The following is a 20,449-nucleotide window of genomic DNA, read 5'->3' on the forward strand; positions in this document are numbered from 1 at the left end:
AATGGGAAATTAATTTTAAGCTGACTTGTAGCCATTTAGAGATTTGCATTCCTTAGTCACTTGTCCAATATGCCAATACTTAGCTTGAAGAACTGAAGCTTAGTTATAAGCCATCTTAGGTATTAATCTTCATTATATACAGTGAGTGTCTATTCTCAGAAACAAGGATTACTGATGGGCTACTTCAGAAGGACTAATAGACTACAAAATGTTGAAGAATATAGACAATCATCAATAACTTTACAGTTGATTTTTTATAACATAAAATCGTTTCTTTCCAGAAACTTCATGGAAAAAAATGTTACGCTTTATGACTGACTTTTATGTTAGCAATATAAAGCTGTAAAAAATAAAAATTTCCATGTGTAATTTCAGAATTGTATATTTATATATGTTAATGCCTTTTAACGATATATGTTAACAATTAACAATGAAAAAATTCTACTAAAAACAGGGCAAAGGGCCTATACAGACATTTCTCAAAAGAATACATACAAGTAGCCAACAAATACAACATTACCAATCTTCAGAGAAATGCAGATTAAAATCACAATGACATATCATCTTACCAGTCAGAATGGCGACCCATAAAAAGTCAAATATTGGCATGAATGTGAAGAAAAGGGAATGCTCATATACTGTTGGTGGTAATGTTCAACCTCTATGAAAAATGGCATGAACATTTCTCAAAGAACTAAAAATAGTACTACCATTTGACCCAGCAATCCTACTACTGGCTGTCTACCTAAAGGGGAAGATATCATTATTTACAAAAGATACCTGCAGTCATATGTTCATCACAGCACCACTATTCACAATAGCAGTCATGGGACCAACTTGAGTCCATCAATGGTTGACTGAATAAAGAAAATGTGAGATACACACAACACACACACACATATATGTATGTGTGTATATATATATATATATATATATATATATATAAATCTCACATATATATATACATATATACACACATATCTTGAAATGCTACACAGCCATAAAAAATGAAATTATGTCCTTTAAAGCAACATAATGGTGGTAGAGGTTATTATCCTAAGTAAACTCGGAAACAAAATCTAATACTGGATGTTCTCACTTAAATGTGAGCACTAAGCAGTGGGTACTCAAGGACATAAAGATGAAAATAATAGACACTGGGAACACCAAAAGGGGGAGGAAGGGAAGGAGACAGGGTTTCAAAACTACCCATTGAGTATAATGTTCACCACTTACATAATGGAGACACGAGAATCCCAATCTCTACCAATATGCAATATGCCAATGTAACAAACCTGCATTCATACCTTGAATCTAAAAATTTAGAAAACAATAAAAGTAAAATTGCAAAAGATACGTTTTAGAATTGTAATAAAATGCAAACAAACTTAAACATATTACATACCACATTTTAATATATAGGAAACTATCAATGAAGTTTAATAAATTTGAAAAGACAAAAGACTATAGGTAGGAAGTATATAAAATGCAATACAGTCTTTGCTCATGTCACATATTCTCTTCGTTCTCCCGATATTTGACCTTTCTCTTCATGCCTACGACCCTGGGCAGTGTAGACCAACGCAGCCTGTTCAATAACTGCTGTGGGAGCAATCATGCACAACTCTTATGTTTCTTCCAGCTCCATTCCATTGATTGTGTTGATTGTTTCCTTCCAATCAGTGCTAGCTGCAAGTGTAAAATAAAAATACAAAAAAATTTGGTAAACTGATTTTTTATCTTGCTACCTGTTAACAATACTTATTGTTTTGGTAGCTTTTGTGTAGAGTTCATAAGTGTTTTTGTTTTGTTTGTACATGAGCAATCATGTCATCTGAAAATTAAGATAATTTAATACAAATTACTTCCTTTTCAATCTTGACAACTTTTCATTTTAGTTTTTCCCTTGTCTTGTAGCAATGACTAGAACATTCAATATAATGTTGAACAGAAGTGAATGAAAGTGGTTGACAGTGAACATTCTTATTTGATCCAGGTCTTATGGAAAAAGCATTATGTCTTTCAGATTAAGTATGATGCTAGTGGTGGTTTTCTTAGACAATTTTTTTGTCATGGTAAGGTAGTTCTGCTCTACTCAATTTGCTGGTAAATTCTATCACAAATGGAAGATAGATGTTGTCAAATGATTTTCTGCATCTATTGAAATGTCCATGGAGTTATTTTTTCATCTTAATATAAAAAATTCAAAAAATTTTTAACATTAAACCAATATTTCCTTCTTGAAATAAACTCAGTTTGTTAAAAATGAAGTTATCTTTTTATATATTGTTGGATTTGATTAGCTAAAAGTTTAAGTATTTTGGGATTAATGTTTATAAGACATATTTGCCTGTAATTTTGTTTTCTTGAAATGTCTTAGTCTGAATTTGGCATCAGCATGCTGCTGACTCAGAATGAATTAGAATGTATTTTCACATCCACAATTTTTTGTAAGAGTTTGTGTAGAAGTATTATTTTTTATTTTAAAACAGTTTGGTGAAATGCACCAGGGAAGCCATCTGGAGCTAGAGCTTTTGTAGAAGGAAGGTTTTCTATAATAAACAAAGGGCATTGCTAGCTATCTAATTCTTGTGCAGATATTGTTAAATTTTTGTGTTTTGTGTGTGTGTGTGTGTGAGTGTTTTCTTTAACCTCCAGGATTTTGTCCATTTAATCTAACTTGTCAAAACTATTGGTAAAATTTTAAATAATATATTTTTAGCTTTTTAATATCTGTAGAATATGAAATATTACCTGCTCTTTTCTGCTACATATTAGCTATTTATGGCTTCTTAATTTTTTTCTGAGTTGTCTGTAAATAACTTTATCAATTTTATTAACCTTCTCAAAGAATTAGTTTTAGGTTTTATTGACTTTGGCCTTTTTTCTGTTTTCTGTTTTTCTGATTTTTATTATTTCCTTTCTTCTTTTTAATTTAGGTTTCATTTGTTCTTTTTCTAGTTTCTCTAGAATGTGAAGCCTTTTATTTTAGACATATCTTCTTTTCTGATATAGATATTTGTGCTATACATTTCCATAAGAACTACTTTGCTGTGTTCAACAATATTTTAGTATTGCAATTTTACTTTTCTTTTAGATAAAAAAAATTTTTTTTTCTAATTGTTTTTATAATTTTTTCTCATGGATAACTTTGAAGTTAACTTCCAAACACTTGAAGATTTTCAGGTATCATAATGAAGTTGGTTTTTAATTTAATTATACTAAGGGAAAACATGTATAGTTTGAGGCCTTTTACATTTATTTAGATTGCTTTACATGGTTTACATTGGTATATATATATAGATCAAATGTAGTTGGAATGTTTTTTCTTCTTACAATTCTATAACGTTTTGCCTTATGTAGTTTAAAGCCATATTTTAAGGTGCATAAATATTTGGGATTCATATGTACACTTGTATTGTTGACACCTTTTTCTATACGCAATGACCCTTGTTTTTCCTAAAAATATATACTTTTTGCTCTGAAATCTGCTTTACATGATATTGAAAAGATTGTAGTTTTTTTTTAGTTTAGCATTGTTAGATGGAAATCTGAATCTATATAAGCATTGAAGAGCACAGGAAATGGTTACTACATGGGTAAATATAAATTATTATTTTTTCTTATGCAAATATTTTTAAAAGGTGATTACCTTTAAATAAATAACTTCAGACTTAAAGAGTATGCTCTGCAGATCTCTGGATTTCTTTCTTTATGTAGCTTTTTTCTCTCTTATATCCTTGTATTGTAAACTCTAATCAATTGACCTTCCCAAATTTCTAGTGAAAGTTTCTGAATTTTATTTTTGGAAAGAGCTAGAAGTTACTCTATTTTAAAGAGACATGACTGAAAGATAGGAATAGATTTCCCCATTTTGAATTCTTACAGTAGTTTTATCAAGAATCATGAAAATGTTGAATAGTTGGATTTTGAATCAGTGATTTAGCTTGCTCTCCATAGGTATGGTATTGGTGATTATAACTGCAGCAAAGCACTTATTATGATGCAAGAAATGACCAGACTAGAAACGATTTCATGACTCAGAACAGTCCAAACCTCAAGTATCTTCATCATAGAGAAGGCTATCTCTTTAATGACAAAAAAGTATCACAACTGGCGACATTATTCTCCATTCACTTATGACAGTTGGCTTCCCATACCAGTAATGATTTAGGATGTCAACAAGTCCTGAACCTTAGAAGCATGTAAGTCATGGAATGGTATGATCAGTGCCATATGTACATAATATTTACACAATATATCTGCAGCAATTTTGACTGTAAATTGCTTGCCTCTTATTTTTCTTTTTCTGCTAGGCCTATGGGAAATGTGGGACAAATTCAGAAATCCACTTGGCTACATCAGTCTTTCAAGCATTCATTATAATTAGAAGCTCCATAGATTGCCATGGATTTTGCTACAACTACTCTAAACCATGTAAACATCCACTTTCCATGTGCACTCTTACAAATTTCCAAACATATCTCCCAGTTGCTGAGTTTTTCAGTAAATGTTTTGCATAATTTCCATCCCAGTCAGTAGGCAATTTTCTGAGACAAGTGTTGGTAGGAGCTGCAGCTAAAGGTTTTGATATCTGGCACTTTGATCACCTACTTATATTTCACTTAAGTGATACTGCTTTTGATGCAGACAAAACCAAAGCCACAGCATAAACTAAGTTACTACTTGCTTTGTGCTGTTACTCCACCACTTTACATTGTTTATGTGGTTTTTGTTTTGTTTTGTTTTTTTGGTTTTTTTTGAGTTGGAGTCTCAGTCTGTTGCCCATACTGGAGTGCAGTGGCCGCTCCTGGCCACTGCAGCCTCAACCTGCTGGGCTCCGGCGATCCTTCCACCTCAGCCTTTCAAGTAGCCAGAACTACAGGCGCACGATACCACGCCCAGTTAACTTTTTTTTTATTTATTGTAGAGATGATGTCTCGCCAAGTTGCCCAGACAGGTCTTGAACCCGCAGGCTCAGGCAATCCACTCACCTCAGCCTCCCAAAGTGCTGGGATTACAGGCTGAGCCACCGAGCCCAGCTTGTTTATGTTTTGACTATGTAATTATTGTTCACTGAACATTCAAGTAGCACAAAGCAATCATATTACATTAACACATTTTTAATTATTTTGTTTTGAATTAATTTTAGGTGTAGAGAAAAAAATAAGATGGAGTAGTATGGCAACTTCCTTTACACACTTTTCTAAGCTTTCCCTATTATTAATATCTTACATGTTCATAGTAAAATGATCAAAACTAAGAAATTAACATTGGTGCATTATTAACTAATCCTCAGATTTTATTCAGTTATGTTATCTTTATCTCTGAGTATATTTTTTATTTTTTGAGTTGGAGTCTCACTCTGTCACCCAGACTGGAGTGCAGTGGCCGCTCCCGGCCACCACAGCCTCGACCTGCTGGGCTCTGGTGATCCTTCTGCCTCAGCCTTCCAAATAGCTGGAACTACAGGCACATGCTACCACGCCCGACTGATTTATTGATTTATTTATTGTAGAGATGAGGTCTCACCAAGTTGCCCAGGTGGGTCTTGAACCCACAGGCTCAGGCAATCCACTCACCTCAGCCTCCCAAAGGCACGGTATTACAGGCTGAGCCACCGAGCCTGGCTCTCTGAGTATATTAATGCCTTCCTTTTACATGAATGTTTGTCATGCTTAAGAACTTTTTAATGCCCATTTACAGACTTTCAACTGATTGATAATAATATAAAATCTCTGAAATTCCTTTACCCTTTTCTCTCAGAAATCTGCTTCCTTCATCGTCCATCTGAATTCTTTCTAAGCCTGGATATTCCAGGAATCCTGGAGTTTCTCTCTTTTGCTTTTCTAATTTGTACCCATTTTTTCCTGAATACCATATTATCTTTTTCTTTCTCTTATTTTTCACCTTTGTTTAAAACGTAGCATACATCTCAAATAATTTCAGAAGAAAAAGTAAGGAAGGTAAACTATTTGAGTTCTTTCTTGTCAGAAACTATATTTATTACTACCCTCACACTTAAATTACATGTTAGCTGGGTATAGAATTCTAATTTATTTTCCCACAAAACATTGAAGTTGTGTTTTTTTCCCTGAATATGTATGGTTGAAGATGATAACTCTAATGCCAGCCTGATTCTCACTAAAATGCCTATTTTTTTCCTCTGGAGGTTTTATGAATTTTTTCCCCCTGTGATTAGAAAATTTACAATAAAGTGTCTAGTTCTGGCTTTTTCATTTGTTGTGCTGAACATAGGGATTTTTAGTCTCTTAAGTCTCTTACTTTTTTCTATAATTTCTTTTTTTTTGAAAGTATAGAGTTTTTCATGGTTGTAATAACTTCATAAATCTTTTTTGTTATTTTTGTTATACTATTTGTAGGTTAAAGTAAAAACTTGTATTTATTGAGTACTCTCTGTTTCCTGTGATATTTCTCTTTCATATTGCTGAATTTCATCAAATGTCAGGTGATCCTTAATAGATTATTTACATTTAAGAATGAAATGACCAAAAAACCTGCTGGTAGACTTCACTATACAGGGAGTTGATGAGTCAGCCATTTCCCTGGCACACATCCTGCACCACATAATGGAAAGTCCTTTGTGCAAGATCTGCACCAGCCAGCCTAGCTTCCACAGGTAGTTTGTCCATCTTCTTTAAGTAGAACATTTGTTTTATTCTTATTATTGTGGGTTTTTTTCTCCCTTGGAAATAAACATCTGGCTGCTGCAATTCTGTGTGCAGAGGTGGGAGAAGTGGGAATTCAATTATTATGTTTATTGACTTTCCATTAGACCTCTTTATTTCAAACCTTTGCTCATTTTTGTCCTCAGTCATGCTTTGCCCTTTCAAATCCCAGGTTCTTTGGAGTTTTGCTGGACTTATGGACTCCTCTTTTTTGGCTGCAGTTCCCTCTGCATGGACTTAAACAGTGATCTTGTTTGTCCTGCTTTATGAGATACCAGTTATCTACCTACTTTCCACTTTTCAGAAACATGTACAAATTTTTTCTTCATTCATGTGCTTGCCTTTCATTTTGTTTTTAAATATGTTGCACTTATGCCTTTAAATATTTATCTAGGATTATTTTAGTTGGATTCTTAGAGGAGTGAAAACCGTGTGAGGCAAATCAACATAAATAGGCATAGCTTTATGTTTCAAAAAGGTCATCCTTGCAGCACTAAGGTTTGAGAGTAGATTGAGGATAAAGGAAGATAAAAAGGAAAATCTTGTTAGGAGTATTTGTTGCTACAGGGAAGGCATTATGAAGGTTGAATGGTATAGTGACAATGAGTACAGAGAGAAAAGGAAAAATTCCAGAAATTAAAAAGGATAGACAGGACTTAATGTTAGACAAGATGGGAGAATGTGTTAAATTGCTATTCTTGCTATAACAAATTACCACAAAGTTAGGAACGGAAGCAACGCTCATTTGTTGTCTCACAGTTTTGTACGTCAGCAGTTCAATGATCTTAGCTGGGTCTCACAAGGCTGAAATTAAGACTTTGGAAGAACTGGAGGCTCTAAGAAAGAATTGTTTCCGGGCTCATTTAGATTGTTTGCTAAATTCAGTTCCAAGTGGTTCTAGGTCTAAGGTCCCCATTTTATTGCTGGCCATCACTTGGAGACTTTCTTAACAGACTCTTACTCATCCTCACACATAGTCCTCTACATCTTAGAACCAGCAATGATGCATCAGATTTCTTCTCACACTGCCTTATCTCTCTGACTCCTCTGCCTTTCTCTTCTATTTACAACAAATGTGATTACATTAGTCTCACCTAAATAACACAGGATAATCTCTTTCTATTTTAAAGTCATCTTATTAGCGACCTTAATTCCATCCTTGGTGTCCCTTCACAGAAGATTCTAAATTAAGGTTTGACTGAATAATCAGGGGACAGGAGATTTGGAGGGTTATCTTTAGATTATTGTTTTCATCACTTGGAGGATGCCTAAAAGGAAGCAATAGGAGATGACTATTTCTAGTTTGGAAGGTGTCCCTTAATTAGTCTCCTCAATGTCTAAGCTTCTATTGTCCTTCATCTTATACACACATCCTCAGCATATGGAAGATGCTTGTCAAATGTATAATTTTTAATCCTGGCTAGATTACTATCCCTTAATCCTTATCTACTTCTTTTCTATTAATCTAGGAAAGGAATGCTATAACAGAACTCCAAGAAAACAAAGAAGAGAGCAAACAGTTTAAATTTAGCAGCCAACACAAAGCTTCCACTAATCTGTACCTTTCCTGAGGTTTCTTTGCTTTGTAAAATTAAAGGCCACGGGCTGGGTTTGGTGGCTCAGCCTGTAACCCCAGTACTTTGGAAGGCCGAGGCTGGTGGACTGCCTGAGCCCGTGGGTTCGAGATTAGCCCAGGCAACTTGGTGAGACCTTGTCTCTACAATAAATTAAAAATTAGCCGGGTGTGGTAGCACGAGCCTGTAGTTCTGGCTACTTGGAAGATTGAGACGGAAGGATCACCGGAGCCCAGCAGATTGACACTGGGGTGGTAGTGAGTGTGCCACCGCTCTCCAGACTGGGTGATGGAATGAGACTCCGACTCAAAAAAACAAATAAAAAAAAATTAAAGGCCACATTCCAAAGCAGAAAGCACTTCCAAAGAAAATTCAGTTGGAGAGGAGAAAATGATGTGAGTACCAGACTCACAATTCCTCAGTATCCCATAAGCCAACGATCAACAAAGCTCACCTAAAGATTGTTTTAGTTGTTAAAGAATTATCTACCACCCTTTTACCCAGAATATGATTATTCTACTCCCACCACTCAATCTTCTAATTTGTATTGTCTACCCTTATCTCTCTCTCTCTCTCTCTCTCTACTTCACCTAACCGCCTAGAGACCATTGGGCTTCATTCCTAGAGGAGATAGGTTGGCAGAATGGAGCAGGAAGAGGGGTGAATGAAAGCTAAAAAGAGAAGATCGAAACCAATGTCATACAAATAGGTATTATCGATATGTATTTTCTTTTCTACATAGTTGTATAGTTTCGTTTTTTTACAGAGAGAGAAAAACAAAGAAGACAGTATGTCTGTATGACCCTGGAAGTCAAAGATGTGTCTGTGTGTATGTTTGTGTGTGTATAAATTAGCATTGTAATCATAGCTATTTTTGTAAGTCCAGTAAAACAACATAACCTAGTTGGCTTTGAGAATAGTTAAATAAACTGCTTTCTATAAACCAGATATTGCATTTGGTAAAGTTATAAACAAAACTTGTGCTTTCTTTAACAATAGCCCCGTTGCTTTTCATGGAGAATGAGTCTCTCCCAAGGAACCTGTCCCCATGCCATGGCACAGCCCTCTCTGTGGACATGCGATTGCTATCTGCTGGATGTTTTCAACAGGGCTAATTAAGTTCATTCACAAATCCTCTTTATTAAAGACTTCACACTGAAATATCTCTAAACATGCACTAGGACACTATTATTGAAAAGTCTTTGTTTCTAATTATAATACCAGGGTGATAATTAAAGACATTACAAAGTGCCCTCATGAAGGTAAGGATTAAGAACATCATCACTATCTGCTAAAACACTGCAAGGAGACCTACTTGAGCAACAGTGTTTTATTAGTGCAGATCCTAGGATTTTTTTTGGTAAAATCTAGACTCTACTTCCAGATGTTTTATTCTGAAACATAAATGTCTTGTAATTTAAGCTTTTTAATGTTAATGATATTCAGAGTGTAAATGTATAGATTATGTGATAGAGCTTTTCTTTCAACAATTTTTCTGTATATAATTGCCAACTAATTTCTTAGAATAAAAACCAATCCATTAGATGTTTTAGCAAGTCTCCTTATTATTATATTTTAAAGTACTATGCATAGACTATACTAAAATACTTGTCTTGAGAGAGCTGTTGTTAAAAAGTTAGCGTGGTAGATTGTACAAAAATGTTGCAAAGCCATTTCCGGAAAGATTTCAGAGTGGGAAAATAAATTATATCTTAATTGGAATCTGTTATTATGTTTTACATGTGTATTTTAAAGTCTGCTTTTCCTCAGTTTTTAAATAGAAGAATTTTGTTTTGATACCTAAGAATTTCAGTCCAGGCATTGCTCACGTTCTCTGTGAAGCCAATTTAAAAGTACATTAGCAATGCATGTGGATTTAGTCAGGGAATCAAGATGTGAAATTTTCAACATATTTCTCTAAAGGTAGACTCTTCAAATGATGACTGTGAAAGTAATTTATTCCAGCCAAACACACTTCCACATATTGTTAACAGTACTATGTGCTTCAACTCATTTAACAGCTTTTTAATTCAGTAGTTATTCAGATTTAATAGAGCCATTTCTTCATCATTTTGCATTTAGTGATAAATGGTGCCAGAATTTATGATAAATTAAACTGCAAAGGACCATGTTAAAGTTATCTTAAGGGTTTCACATAAAAGGAATCAGCACCTATTTTGTTCAGAACAGTCACCTGAAAGTTCACGTGGCGAAAAGAGCTTCTTGCCAGGTATAAACTATGAGATCTATTTGAAAGTTAAGTTTTAATTATACTTTTTCCTCACCACTTGCCTTTGGCAGTGGCCATCCAGCTGGGGGAATAGCAACACGGATGCTTTAAACTAGGAATTCTTTCTTGTTTTAATATTGGTTTAACAAGTGGAAGAACATTCAGGTTGAAGCTTTGATGAAATATCCTTACATAACAAGCTACCAGATACAGGGGGCAACTTTTTAAAAGTTTGGTGAAGAGACAAGGCATCACGGGGCTATGGAAGAGATAAATTGGGCAGGGCCAAGTGGTGGGAGAGAGGAGAGGTGTAGTTGGACAGCCCTGCCAATTACTGGTCCTATTATCCTTTCTCCCTCCTCACTAATGCACTGGCTTAACAGCTACCGCAAAGGGATATGAGGGGCTGAATTCATAGGCCTCTTCCCTTTCCTCCTTCCCATAGGCACATTTTATAAATGAAAAAAAAATTCCTTGACTAAAGTATTGAAAATGGTTTGCAGCCATTAAACTCTACCATTTTCCAGACCTGTTAAAATGTATAAACTAGCTTAATTAGGTTTTTTCCCTCACTCATCTATACTCCCAGGCAAGCCAGCTGGTTAGTCAAACAAGGTGAACCGTATCAGGAAAGAGATCAGGACAAAACTATGTAAATGAAAGACTCTGTCCTTAAGGTTATAAACCTTAGGTCACTCTTGACAACTAATGAGAGACCAGGGAGAACCTGCCCAAAAACATGTTCATTTGCACCAGAAGATATGTTTGGGCCCCCCAAACAGTCATGAATAACATATCTGTGTTTATAACTGTAGGCAAAAGATTTTCAAGGGAATAAAGAGTGCAATATGCATTTCCTCAATTGTGAAAAGCACATTCTGATAATTTACATTTTAATTTTCAGAGTTAGAATTTATCTATTACTCCATGATTACCTATTTGCTATACATTTTTTTCATGAGGAATGGAGCATCTTTTATTGAGAACCTATTATGTGAGAGGAACTTGGTGTACAAAGATGAGAGACATGATCACTTCTCCAGAGAAGCACCCAGTCTGATTCATAAAATAAGTAGGCATTGAAGCAAACTCTGCCTTCACCAAGCTGAAGAGTAAGTTGCAAGTTGTGCAGGTTGGGTTAGTGTTGAACTACCAAAGGAAGCAGTTGCTTGATCGCTTAAAAGAAAAATGAAACATTTTTGAAAAATGACTCAACATATATTAACTCTACCCTGTACTTCTGCTCAATCTCTTTTCTTACTGTCAAAGTTTATGTGTGTGCATCTATGTGTATATTCATTTCTATCTGTTGCTCTGTTAAATGGCTTTAGCAACAAGTACTAAGTGCTCTCTCTGTGCCAGGCAGTGTGCTAGTCATAACTAATGAGAGAAAAAAGTGATGGATTGGGAATCTGTATGTTCTGAACACAAAACTAAAAGTAAAATACTTCACATCTCTAGGTTTAAGTTTGCAAAAAGAGATTTCACTCTGAGGCCCTTTCCAGCTAAGACAATTCCATAATGCTGTGATATCTGATGCCTTCCTATATGTTTCTTTTACAATGATAGAATAATAATTTTCTTGTTAATGCCCTAATATTCCCTACTCTGTGGATAACTTTTAAAAGAAAAGAAATGGGATAACAGACTACTTTTTAAAAAAAAAAAACTCCATTTTTAATAAATGGATTAAATTTGGGAATAAAAATGTACGATGTTATAATAAAAATTACAACAATCATATGTACATAAAAACACTTTTCCCAGGTAGAAACATTTTTGAATTCTTGATAATGATCAAAATATGTTTTTAAAAAATACTTATAACTTTTTTCCTATAACAAAAATGACTATTTAGAAGCATCAATATACATTCCTTAGCCTGAAAAATAAAATACTGAGGATTTTCAATTCATTAAGTTGCCCATTGCACTGTTCAGGGCCACTTGTCCACTTTCTTGCTGTGTATGCTGCTTGTTATATTTTTCTAGGCTGTTTATTCCGCAAAGGGCAATTGCAAAACAGTTTGAAGCACTTTTTAGTGCTGGGCTATTCTCTAGCTTAAGTTCATGCCCCTTGGTTCTCATATTTAACAGAAGCTCAGATAGCCTGCAGCATCTGTCCTTTTGGTTCCCTTCAGGATTGTGTACATTTCTTTGTCATATCGTCGTTTCTCAAACCACAGAGTTTCTTTAAATAGCAGCCCTGTCCCAGAAGAATTATGGGGAACTACAATGCTATAATTTGAAGAATATTCTGTTCAAAATGCATTGTCTTAATTGTCTTAAATATTTGTGACATATATTTTATTAAGTTTTGCCGTTAAAAAGAAGTTGAGTATGATTATGTTTCTGCAATGAAATAAAAAAGAGAATAGTAATTATGTTTTCAGTCCATATTTGGTTAGTATGATCAATTTCAATGATTAGGTAGTAACACAAAGCCTCCCCAGAATAATCAAAACGCAAGGCAATTTTAGTCACCTTATAAAAAGTTAGAAATAAAAAAACCAGAAAAATTCTACCACTTATTTATAAAAGTGGTACATATATATTATATATATAAAACACATTGTGTTGACATATTCCAAATAAACAAATACATATATCTTCCACAAATAAATATGCCACAGTTTGCATCTATTCTTTAGAGCAAAAAAGAAGAATTTCAGGAACATGAAATTTACCTTCAGTTCACATCATCTGTTCATATGTTTAGAAAAGTTAACTGTAAGCATAATAATTCCAAGACAACTTCATTAGTATTACATAATGTTTTTTGACTTAAGGATAATTTGACTTTATTCTCAATGTTTAGATTTTAAGAATCAGGTAACTGTTTTTAACTTTGTTTTTTATACACATGCCAACAAAATCTATAGAAGATTAAACAATGTTTCACTTTTGATATGGAGTCTGTGATAAAATATAATCAGATCTGAAGCCTTGTACTTTTTATATTTTCAGTTTTTCTGTAGGCACATTTGTAAATGGAGAATTCTTTTGAGATCCTTCTTGTACGGTCTCAGTGTTTTTTATTCTTTCTTTCACAATGAATTGCAAAATGCTGTTTAACTTCAAGGTTGCAAATCTCACAACTTCACTGCTACCCACCTTTTTATTGACTGCTTTCTCTCTCTCTCTCTCTTTTTTTTTGTTTCACCAGCAAGATTCTCACCTTGTTGCACGTTCTTTCAACTTGACCATCAATATATAGAGAAACCTTTCTAAGTCCCGATGTTTACAGCAGTATTCCACTTATCACTTTTTGCCATCCTCAGAGGAAAACTCTATCAGAAACGTCTGAAGTAGTTGTTGATGGTGTCTCCACTGCTGCTACATGGAAACCTTTTTTGAATACCATCATCTGATGTCTCCTGAAGCTCAGAGAGGTTTTGTCATGCTAGGTCAGCAATGTTTATGTCTCATTGCCTCAGTATCTATCTCTGTCCCTCCACCGTTGACCTTTCTTTTCCTTTCTTTTTAATTTGTGGGAGTAAAGTAGTTGGTAATATTTTTATAGTAGGCACACAAGGACATACTTGAATCAATCTGAATATATATTGTTTTTGGTTCTATGTCCTAATTTTTGTGAATTTGCTGCTTTTTATCATCATGATTATTAAATCTATCATAGTTATTTAATGTAATATATATGTATAAGTTATATAAACATCTATATACATGTATATATGTAAAAACATTCAGATATGTTTCCCTTAAAATCGATGTGTATGTGTATATATAGGTATATGCATGTGTGCATTTCTTCCATTGTAGGAAAAATGTAATTTTATTCAAAATTAGTTAAGGCTAAGAAAGCAGGGATTAAGAAATATATGGCTCATGAAATGAACCTAAGAATACACAAATTCACTCACATATATATTATATGCGAAATATATAAATATACATATGCAATATTTGAAATAAAAGCATTTAAGGCCTGTTTCTAGTGAGAGTTCTGTTCTGTACTGATCTAACTGTGTATTTCACACATTTGTGTAACTTCTGCAAATATTGACCTCTTTTTACAAACCCAAGCAGAGCCAGAATTCGGTTTGGAATATTGCCCCAAAGATTCATAAAATACAATCATGCTGTTTTCCTTTTAAAGCAAGTGTTGGATGTATCATTTAAATAATCATGAAATAAACAGATTTACTGTTCTTATAAGCTTTTATTCCATACAGTATTTCACAAAAAAGAGGCCAATGTGCTGCAATAGAAAACAGATCTATAGGTACAGGAGGAAAAAAAATGCATGGGGATTTTCCTGGAAGGTGCATTTGCATAAACACAGATATTGGTATTCAAGGCATTTTTTTATTCACATGACATGAGATCTTTGTTCATTTCTTATGCTAAATATAATGGTCCTTGAAATATTTATTTAAAATATCTGATTGACTAATATTTATATTAATGATGAAGATATCATGTCCTTCAATAAATATACTTACCTAATAGCAAAAGGTTTGGTATCAGATCTATGTGTCAGTGTTAAAAAGTGTTTTGGTAAAGTTCATATGATAATAGATAGCACATAGAACAGAATCACCAAGTGTTCAGTTGTATTTTTTTTCAATTTATTTTCTTTGAAGTTTGAATAAGGAAAAAATAGACAAAAGTATAGATAAGATTATGCCAATGAAATACTAATTTTAAGGCAAAATTATTTAAAAATATTCAGATATGAAGGTGTTATATAATAATTTAAGAAAATACTTTAATTCACACAACTGTGACTATTTGGTCACAAAATACCTGTAAGTATAAAGATGAAAATTAATTTAGAGCTGGGCATGGTGGCTCATACCTTTATCCTGTCACTTTTAAAGACCAAGGCCAGAGGATTGCTTGAGCCCAGTAGTTTGAGACCAGCCAGGGCAAACATAGCAAGACCTTGTCTTTACAAAAAATTTAAAAATTAGCCAGGCATAGTGGTGTACCCTGGAAGTTGCAGCTACTCAGGAGGCTGAGGCAGAAGGATCACCTTAGCCCAGGAGGTCGAGGCTGTGGTAAGTCATAATTGTACCACGGCACTCCTAGCCTGGACTAATTTGTGAGATCTGGACTCAAAAAAAAAAAGAAAATTAATTTAGAAATTCTCAAAATACATTTTCATGGAGTTGAAAATCTGACAATGTATTAGTCTTAACCATGCATCCCAACTGTTTAAGAATAGTATTTACTCTTTTTAATGATTTATGGATTGAAACATTTTAACTGGACAACAGAATTCAATAAGCTGCCTATTTTTTTTTTGATTCTTAATCTAGTAACAAGGAGTGGCAAATTCAAGTTACGTAGTATCATGTTATATGTTACTAGCCAATTTTTTTCTTATATTACTATCAGAATTATACTGAAACACCTCATGATATTATTTGTGTAGTGTTTTTATTTATTTGGTAAAATATATTTATTGAGTTCCTATCCTTGGCTAGGTAGTATGGGTGTAGCTGGAACAGCAATCTATTCAGTGGAATAAAACTACAAAATGGAGCAATCTGTAGAGAGAAAAAAATGCAAGCCCTATATATCCATAATTTTCCTTTTGTCCCTCTTTTATCCTGCATCTCTCCATTGTATTGGGAGGATCAAACAAAACATTTGATTTACAATTTCTTCCAAATTTTGGCTGCTAAAATTATCACCTGCAATGCTCTGAGTGCTATGAATAATAAAACATTGAAAGGATAAATTTGGAGACTGTTTATATAAGGTTGACAGAAAGAAGTGACAAATAGTACATAAAAGTCATTGCATGGGAGAAATAGAGTGAAGACAGAGGCTTCAGACATACTCTTTTATCATGGACACTTGATCTTTGAGCATCAGAAGACCTTTAATTAAGTACTGCTCCTTCTGATGGTGGGAGAATTTCCCCACCAGGAGAGGTCCCTTGCTTTCACAAGTAATTTTAATGATTCTGCTTCCAGGTGAATTTCTGAGGAGAAGCACTGGATATTAACATATATCATGATCATGTCATAAGGAAGAGTTGCAAATTGTGGCTTATAATGAGTTATCTATAAATAAATACACATACTTCTATCAAGAACCCTTTAAAATAATGAGAGCAATTTGAGATTATGTGTCATGTAATTGGCAATTTCAGTTTCAGGAGAGAAAATTATTCATAATATTGTAAACTTTTCATTGAAAGTGAGTGACAGAAAACAGAGCTCTTTGCAGCCTATGAGGCAAATATATTATTTACAAGAGACTGTGTAACTGTTTTATTTATTTATTTATTTTCTCCTTTTTTATCGTAGTAAGAACACAACATGAGATCCATCCTTTCAATAAACTGTTACATGTACTATACAGTATTTTTAACTATAGGCACAAGGCTGTATAGCAGATCTCTATAGCTTACTCATTTTGCATAACTGAAACCTTATGGCATTGAATAGTACTCCCCATTTCTACCTCGCCTCAGCCCTTGGGAACCACCTTTCTACTCTTTGCTTATATGAGTTTGACCATTTTAGATATCTCATATAAATAAATAGAACCAAACAGCATTTGTCTTTCTGTGACTAATTTTTAAAAATTAATTAATTAATTTGTTATAAAGATATGGGGTACAATTCGGGGACTAGTTTGTTTAATTAGCATAATGTCCTTCAGTTTCACCCATGTTGACCCATATAGAGGATTTCCTTCTTTTTAAAGACTGAATAATATTTCACTATATGTAAGTACCACATTTTCTTTATTCACTCATTGATGGACATTTAAACTGTTTCTATATCTTGACTATTGTGAGTAATGCTACTATGAGTATATCTCTTCAAGATAGTGACTTCAATTTTTTTTAGATCTATATCCAGAATTAAGTTATTGGATCACATAATTGTCCCATTTGTATTTCTTTAGAATCTTCCATGCTATTTTCCATCTTGATTGAGCCATTCTACAATCCTACCAACAGTATAAAGGTTTCAATTTGTCCACATCCTCACCAGCACTTTTATTTTTATTTCTTGAAAATAGCCATCATAATAGGTGTGAGGTGATATCTCATTGTAGTTTAACTGGCATTTACATGATGATTAGTGATTTCAAGCACCTTTCCATATACCTGTTGACCATTTGTATATCTTCTTTGGATAAAGGTCTACTCAGTTCCTTTGTCTATACTTAACTAAGGTTATTTCTATTTGTATGACTCATATATTTTGAATATCACCCTTTTATCAGATATATGGCTTATGAATATTTTCTCCTATTCCACAAGTTGCCTTTTCTTTGTGTCTTTTTCTGATATTGTACAGAAGCCATGTAGTTTGATGTAGTCCTGGTCACCTATTTTTTGCTTTTGTTGCCTGTATTTTGGGGATTATATGCAAGAAATCACTTTCAAGACCAAAGTCAAGAAGATTTTCCTCTATTGTTGCTTCTAGGAGTTTTAGAGTTTCAGCTATTACTTTTAAATCTTTAACCAACTCATGTTTGACAAAGCATCTTCCAACAATTACTAGGGAGAGGACAACCTATTCAGTAACCCATTTTCAGTTGATTTTTGTGTGTAGCATAAGTTAAGGGTCCAATTTCATTATTTTCATATAGATATTCAGTTGATTTTTGTGTGTGGCATAAGTTAAGGGCCCAATTTCATTATTTTTATATAGATATTCACTTTTCCCAAAACTGTTTGTTAAAGAGACTTTTTCCCCCTTTGTGTATTCTTGAAACTTTTGTAGAAGATCAGCTGATTAGATATACATAAATTCATTTCTGCACTTTCTATTCTGTTCCACTAGTCTGTGTGTCTGTCTTTATGCCAGTACTATATTGCTTTTTTTCCTCCCTATTTTATTTATTGATTTAATTTTTTATTTTAAAGATGTGAGGCACAATTCAGGGATAAGTACACAAATGTTCATTATGCAGGTACCCTTGTTGATGAAGTGCATCCCCTACCTCCAACAGAATCCCACCTCCGACAGAATCGCCCTCCCTACCAGCAATTTGCTACTACTGACAATCATTTTCTTATAGGATTATGATAATTGTTTAAGGTCCACTTATGAGTGAGAACATGTGGTACTTAGTTCTTTGTTTCTGTGATAGATCACACAATATTATAGACTCTAAGTCCATTCAAGTTACTGTGAAGTTCATAATTTTGTCTTTCTTTATGGCTGCATAATATTACATTGGGTATATGTACCACATTTTAAAAAAATCCAGTCCTCTTTCAATGGGCAGCATGATTGGTTCCATGTTTTTGCTATTATGAACAAGGCTGAAATAAACATGCATGTGCAAGTATCTTTTTCATGGAGTGATTTGAGTTCCTTCAGGTATATTCCCAGCAGAGACATTACAGAGTTGTATGGAAGGTTGACTTTTAGATCTTTTAGGAATCGCCAAACTGTTTTCCACAGAGGTTGTACTAGTTTACACTCCCACCAACAGTGTAGAAGTGTCCCCTTTTCCCCGCATCCTCTCCAACATCTTTTGTTTTTGGAGTTATTGGTGATGGCCATCCTGACTAGAGTTACGTGGTATCTCAGTGTGGTTTTAATTTGAATTTCTTTGATGACTAGTAAGGCTGAACATTTTTTCATGTATCTGTTGGCTACTCATATGTCTTCTTTTGAGAAGTGCCTATTCATATCTTTTGCCCACTTTGTAATGGGACTGTTTTTTTTTTTTTTGGCACTTTTGAATTTGTAGATGTTAGGCCTTTGTCAAATATACAGTTGGCAATTTTTTCCCCCTCTCTGTGGCCTGTCTCCCTGCTCCCTTGATTGTTTCTTTGGCTTTGCAGAAACTTGTCATTTTGATGAGGTGCCACTGGTCTATCTTCTCTCTTATGGCATGGGTCCTTGGGGTTTTGATCAGGAATTGGTTACCAGTTCCAATTTTCATAAGGGTGCCTCCTGTATTTTCTAAGGTTTTTATAGTTTGAGGTTTTATGTTTATGTCTTTGATCCACTGAGAGTTGATTTTTGTGTATGGTGATAGGTAGGGGCCTTGTTTTAATCTTCTGCATGTGGTCAGCCAGTTTTCCCAGCACCACTTACTGAATAGGTTCTCCTCTCCCCAGTGATTGTTGGAGGAGGTTTTGTCAAACATGACTTGGTTGAGAAATTGAGGTTTTGCTTCTGGAATCTCTATCCCATTCCATTGGTCTATATGCCTGTTCTTGTACAAATACCAGGCTGTTTTGATTATTGTAGCTTTATAATAAAGTTTAAAGTCTGGGAGTGTGGTTCCTCCTGCTTTGTTTTGTTTTTTGATAAGGATTGTTTTGGCTATTCATGGTCATTTATGTTTCCATATGAATTCCTGTATTGTTGTTTCCAGGTCTGAAAAGAATGCTGTTGGTAATTTAATGAGTATTGCATTAAATATGTAGATTGTTTTGGGTAGGATGGACATCTTAACAATGTTGATTCTTCCAATCCATGAGCATGGAATATTTTTCCATTTGTTTGTGTCATCTTTGACTTCTTTGAGCAGTGTTTTGTAGTTTTCATTGTAAAGGTCTTTCATGTTCCTGGTTAGGAAGATGCCAAGGTATTTCTTTTTTTGTGTGGCTATTGGGAATGGGATTGTGCTTTTTATTTGGGTTTCTGTTTGTTTATTGTTGGTGAATAGAAATGTGACTGTCTTTTACAGATATATTTTATACCCTGAGACGTTGCCAAAGTCCTTTATCAGTGCAAAGAGGTTTTTGACAGATTCTCTTGGGTTTTCAAGGTGTAGAATCATGTTGTCTGAAAAGAGGGATAACTTAACTCTCTATACTGCTTTAATCACTATAGCTTTATAATATTTTCTGAAATCAGAGAGTGTGATGCCTTCAGCTTTGTTCTCTCTCAATCTTGTTTGGTTATTTGGGGCTTTTGTCATTCCATGTAAATATTAGAATTATTTTGTTTATGTATGTAAAAATGCCATCGAAATCATGACTAGAATTACAGTGAATTTTGC

This window comes from Carlito syrichta, unplaced genomic scaffold (assembly GCF_000164805.1).
Source record: "Carlito syrichta isolate Samal-C Ts95f unplaced genomic scaffold, Tarsius_syrichta-2.0.1 Scaffold302296, whole genome shotgun sequence".
Classification (NCBI taxonomy): Eukaryota; Metazoa; Chordata; class Mammalia; order Primates; family Tarsiidae; genus Carlito; species Carlito syrichta.